This window comes from Myotis myotis, unplaced genomic scaffold, assembly GCF_014108235.1.
Source record: "Myotis myotis isolate mMyoMyo1 unplaced genomic scaffold, mMyoMyo1.p scaffold_m19_p_4, whole genome shotgun sequence".
NCBI lineage: Eukaryota > Metazoa > Chordata > Mammalia > Chiroptera > Vespertilionidae > Myotis > Myotis myotis.
This window is the reverse complement of record NW_023416346.1, coordinates 123981432-123987155: the sequence shown is the minus strand read 5'-3', so window position 1 is coordinate 123987155 and position 5724 is coordinate 123981432. Positions and strand designations below refer to the sequence as shown.

The window sequence follows — 5724 nt, the reverse complement described above, 5'->3', positions numbered from 1 at the left end:
ATTTCCTATATAATAAAAGCATAATATGCCAAGTGTCTGACAGATCAGTCGACACTTGACCAGTCACTATGACATGCACTGACCACCAGGGGGCAGATGATCCGACTGGTAGGTTAGCTTGCTGCTGGGGTCTGGCCGATCAGGACTGGGTGAGATGGCCCGATCAGCCCAGATCGCTGGCCAGGCCGAGGGACCCCACCCGTGCATGAATTCATGCACTAGGCCTCTAGTCAGTACATAAAGATCAGCCTCATTCTTTCTAATGGTTGCCTGGTATTGCATATTTGCAATATGGTATAATTTGGTAAACCAGTCTTCTAGTGATGGATGTTTAGATTGTTTCTACTCTGTTTCTAGTATAAACAAAGGCACAATGAACAGCTTTTAACACATACTTTTCCCACATGGGTAAGTATATCTGTTCACTCAATTTGTATTTCATAACCTTTCATTTCCTCCTTCCTGCAGGGTTGGTACTAAGATCAATATAACTTTGGAAGCAAGGGAAGGAAATAGAGCATCTGAACAAAATATCAAGTATACAATTAACCTTGATAAATCAAGCTTCAGAAGTAAAAATAGAAAGGAACATGTGATTTTCTAGAATAGTCACATGTGGTAAGTTAAATACTATGTCACCTGGCTTCTCAGGCCCCAAAGTCCTCATCTAGAATCTGTTAGAACCCAATGGGACCAAAAATGTTCTTTGTGCATCACTTACCCATATTTTTACAATGAGGACATTGGGATCCTGAGATACTTGTAAATAGTAGAGCGCAGTTAGATTGAAATCTAGGTCTTTGAAGTTCTAAGTATATACTCCTTTCAACATGCTATTATAGTGTCCTTCCAAAACCTAATATTTTGAAACTGATAAAAAATGTTATTTAAAACCCAAACTAACTGTATCCACCTCTGCCTTCTAAAGTGGTAGCAGAATTCATAGCAATGAGGAACTAAACTTCTGCTCCCTTTCATCTGAAGGACTATGGAGTGAGGGAGAAGGCAAGCATGGATAGTTCAAAACCAGCCAATGGAGTATTTCGCCAATTTTGTAACAAAATATAGAATAATGAGATGCAGGAGTAGCTGCCCACCTAGATAGAGATGCAAAGAGGTAAAAGATTTTTCATAATATTGTGAGAGTAATGAGAACAGATTTCAGGGGTGACCCTGATGACAGTCTCCAAACTGCATAAGCAAGGATTTTTAGATGACAAGTGGCATGGCTAACCAACATGGAGGGGTGGCCTAAATATTTTATAAAGATAAAAATGTCAATCGCTTCTCGGCCTTTTGGCTAAGATCAAGTGTAGTATCTGTTCTTATCAGTTTAAAGATAAAAATGTCTCATAGTCAATTTTAAATTGTTTGGTCTTGTGATATAAATTCAAACCTTAAGTAGCATTGCTTTACACACAAATGTCTTTGGTAATGTGTCTGTGTAGAAACCCAGAGAAGAGAGATGAGTTCTGTCTACAAGTTAGCTGGAGAAGAGATTCAAGACTAGCAATGAGAGGAGATACCAAGACCTGTGGAAATGGGAGCTTAGAGGCAGAGGTGATTTGGGTAAAAGGCAACCTTTCATTACAATGTGAGAGGACTTAGACACTGAATAAGCCAGTCAGAGAAAGACAAGTATCACATAATCTCACTCATATGTGGAATCTAATGAACAAAATAAACTGATGAATAAAATAGACCCAGAGACATGGAAGCATAGAACAGACTGACGAATCTCAGAGGGAAGGTGGGGTGGGGGAATGGGTGGGGAGAGATTAACTGGGGAAAATTATATACATATATGCATAGCCCATGGGCACAGACAATAGTGTGGTGAAGGCCTGGGAGGGGTGTGTGTGGGGTGGAAAAGGTCAATGGGAAAAAACACAAAGGGGACATCTGTAATACTTTCAACAATAAAGATAAATTTAAAAAATTACTGAAAATCACCATACAAAGGAAAACATAAAGTTGCTGTTATTTAATCTAACTTTAAAAAAAATATTGTTGAAAGTATTACATATGTCTTCTTTCCCCCCCATTGACCTCTCCCTGGCCACTCCCACCCCCAGCACATGCCCTCGGCCCCCTACTGTCTGTGTCCATTGGTTATGCTTATATGCATGCATACAAGTTCTTTGGTTGATCTCTTACTCCCCCCTCCCCTGCCTTCCCTCTGAGGTTTGACGGTCTGTTTGATGATTCTCTCTGTCTTTGAATCTATTTGTGTTCATCAGTTGATGTTGTTCATTATATTCCACAAATGAGTGAGATAATGTGATATTTATCTTTCTCCAACTGGCTTATTTTGCTTAGCATAATGCTCTTCAGGCCCATCATGATGTTGCAAATGGTAAGAATTCCTTCTTTTTTACAGCAGCATAGTATTCCATAGTGTAGATGTACCACTGTTTTTTAATCCACTCATCTGCTGATGGGCACTTAGGCTGTTTCCAAATCTTAGCTATCGTAAATTGTGCTGCTATGTACATAGGGGTGCATATGTCCTTTGTGATTGGTGTTTCTGATTTCTTGGGATATATTCCTAGAAGTCGGATTACTGGGTCAAATGGGAGTTTCATTTTTAAGTTTTTGAGGAAACTCCATACTGTTCTCCACAGTGGCTGTATCAATGTGCATTCCCACCAGCAGTGCACGAGGGTTCCTTTTTCTCCACATCCTCTCCAGCACTTGTCATTTGTTGATTTGTTGATGATAGCCATTCTGACAGGTGTGAGATGGTACCTCATTATTGTTTTGATTTCCATCTCTCAGATGATTAGTGACTTTGAGCATGTTTTCATATGTCTTTTGGCCTTCTGTACAACCACTTTTGAGAAGTGTCTAGTTAGGAACTTTGCCCATTTTTTTTTATTGGATTATCTTCCTTTTGTTAAGATGTATGAGTTCCCTATAAATTTTGGAGATTAGGCCCTTATCGGATATAACATTGGCAAATATGTTCTCCCATGCAATGGCCTTTCTTGTCGTTTTGTTGATGGTTTTTTTTTGCTGTGCAGAAGCTTTTTATTTTGATGTAGTCCCATTAGTTTATTTTCTTCTTAGTTTCCATTGCCCTAGGAACTGTAAAGGTAAAGATGTTACTATGACATATGTCTGATATTTTGCTGCCTATGGATTCTTCTATGAACTTTTATGGTTTCCAGTCTTAGTTAAGTCCTTTATCCATTTTTAATTTATTTTGTGTATGGTGTAAGTTTGTGGTATAGTTTCATTTTTTTGCATGTATCTGTCCAATTTTCTCAACACCATTTATTGAAGAGACTATCTTGACTCCATTATAGGATCTTGCTTCCTGTGTCAAATATTAATTGAGCATAATGACTTGGATCAATTTCTGCATTCCCTGTTCCCTTCCATTGGTCTTTATGTCTTTTCTTGTGCCAGTAACAGGCAGTTTTGAGAACAGTGACTTTGTTCTGGTATTGTGATCCCTCCAACTTTGTTCTTTTTTCTCAGGATTGCTGTGGCTATTCAGGGTCTTTTTTTAATTCCATATGAAATTTTGGAGAGTTTGTTCTAGGTCTGTGAAAATATGCTGAGGTATTTTAATAGGTATTGCATTGAATCTATAGATTGCTTTGGGAAGTATGGACATTTTAATGATGTTGATTCTACCAATCCATGAACATTGTATATTCTTCCATGTGTTTATGTCTTCCTCTATCTTTTTAAAAATGTCCTATAGTTTTCTGAGTACAAGTCTTTTACCTCTTTAATTAAGTTTATTCCTAAAAATTCTTAAGTTTTTTTGTTGCAATGGTAAATGGGATTGTTTTTGTTGCTATTTCTCTTTCTGTGAGTTCATTATTGGTGTATAAAAAAGACATAGATTTATGGGTGTTAATTTTGTATCCTGCTACATTGCCAAATTAATTTATTAAGTTGAGTAGTTTTTTGATGGATTCTTTAGAGTTTTCTATGTACGATATCATGTTATCTGCGAATAATGAGAGTTTTACTTCTTCTTTTCCAATTTGGATGCCTTTTATTTCCTCTTCTTGTCTGATTGCTATGGCTAGCACTTCCAGTACTATGTCGAACAGGAGTGGTGAAAGTGGGAATCCCTGTCTTGCTGCTGTTCTTAGGGGAAATTGTTTTAGTATTTGTCCATTGAGTATAATGTTGGCTGTAGGTTTTTCATATAAGGCTTTTATTATGTTGAGGTATGATCCCTCTATTCCCACTTTGCTGAAAGTTTTTAATCAAGAAAGGGTGTTGGATTTTGTCAAATGCTTTTTCTGCCTCAATTGATATGATTATGTGATTTTTGTCTCTCAATTTGTTTATGTGGTATATTTTGTTTATTGATTTTGGGATATGTATCATCATTGTATCCCCAGAATAAATCCCACTTGGTCATGGTGTATGATCTTTCTAATGTAATGCTGGATCCGATTTGCTAGAATTTTATTGAGGATTTTAGCATCTATGTTCATCAAGGATATTGGCCTGTAATTCTCTTTCTTTGTAGTGTCTTTATATGGTTTTGGGATTAGGGTAATGCTGGCTTCATAAAGAGCTTGGAAGTGTTCCTTCCTATTCAATTTTTTGGCATAGCCTGAGGAGGGTAGGTTTTAGTTCTTAGAATGCTTGGTAAAATTCCCCTGTGAAGCCATCTGGCCCAGGGCTTTTGTTTGCTGGAAGGTTTTTGATTAATGCTTAATTTCCTCCATAGTTATCAGTCTATTCAGATTTTTTTATTCTTCCTGATTGAGTTTTAGAAGGTCATATTTTTCTAGGAATATGTCCATTTCTTCTAGGTCATCCAGTTTGTTGGAATAGAGTTGTTCATAGTATTTTTTTACAACCCTTTGCATTTCTGTGGGGTCCATTGTTATTTCTCCTATTTCGCTTATGATTTTGTTTATTTGGGTCCTCTCTCTGCTTTTTGGTGAGCCTGACTAGAAGTTCATCAGTCTTGTTTATCCTTGCAAAGAACCAACTCTTAGTTTTATTGATCTTTTGTATTTTTTTTTTTGGTCTTTATGTCATTTATTTCCACTCTGATCTTTATTATTTCCTTCCTTCTGCTCACTCTGGGCTTTTCTTGTTTCTCTCTTTCTAATTCTTTAAGTTGTAGAGTTAGATAATTTATTACCTTTTTTTTTTTGAGGTAGGCTTGTAATGCTATGAACTTCCCTCTAAGGACTGCTTTCACTATGTCCTGTAAATTTTGGATTGTTGTGTTTTCAGTCATTTGTATCCAGGATGTTTTTTATTTCTTCTTTGATCTCTTTGGTAACCCAATCATTGTTTAATAGCATGCTATTTAGCCCAAAGTGTTTGAATTTTTTGATTGTTTTTATTGTAGTTGACTGATAATTTTATGCCATTGTGATCTGAGAAGGTGCTTGATATGATTTCAATCTTCTTGAATCTGAAGAGACTTTGCCTGTGTCCCAATATGTGGTCTATCTTTGAAAATGTCCCATGTGCACTTGAGAAGAATGTATATTCCATAGCTTTGGGGTGAAATGTTCTGAAGATGTCAAGTAAGTCCATTTGATCTAGTGAGTCATTTAGGATTGCTGTTTCTTTGTTGATTTTTTTGTCTAGATGATTTATCCAGTGTTGTCAATGGGGTATTAAAGTCCCCTACTATCATTGTATTGCTATTGATCTCTCCTTTAATATCTTCCAGAAGTTTTTTTATGTATTTGGGTGGTCCTGTATTGAGTGCATGTATGTTTACCAGAG

At 36.7% G+C, this 5724-nt stretch overlaps 1 pseudogene; it reads left to right on the top strand.

Moving 5' to 3' along the window:
• The first annotated feature begins 1280 nt into the window (after positions 1 to 1280).
• Positions 1281 to 1400, top strand: LOC118654924 (annotated as a pseudogene).
• Positions 1401 to 5724: the final 4324 nt, after the last annotated feature.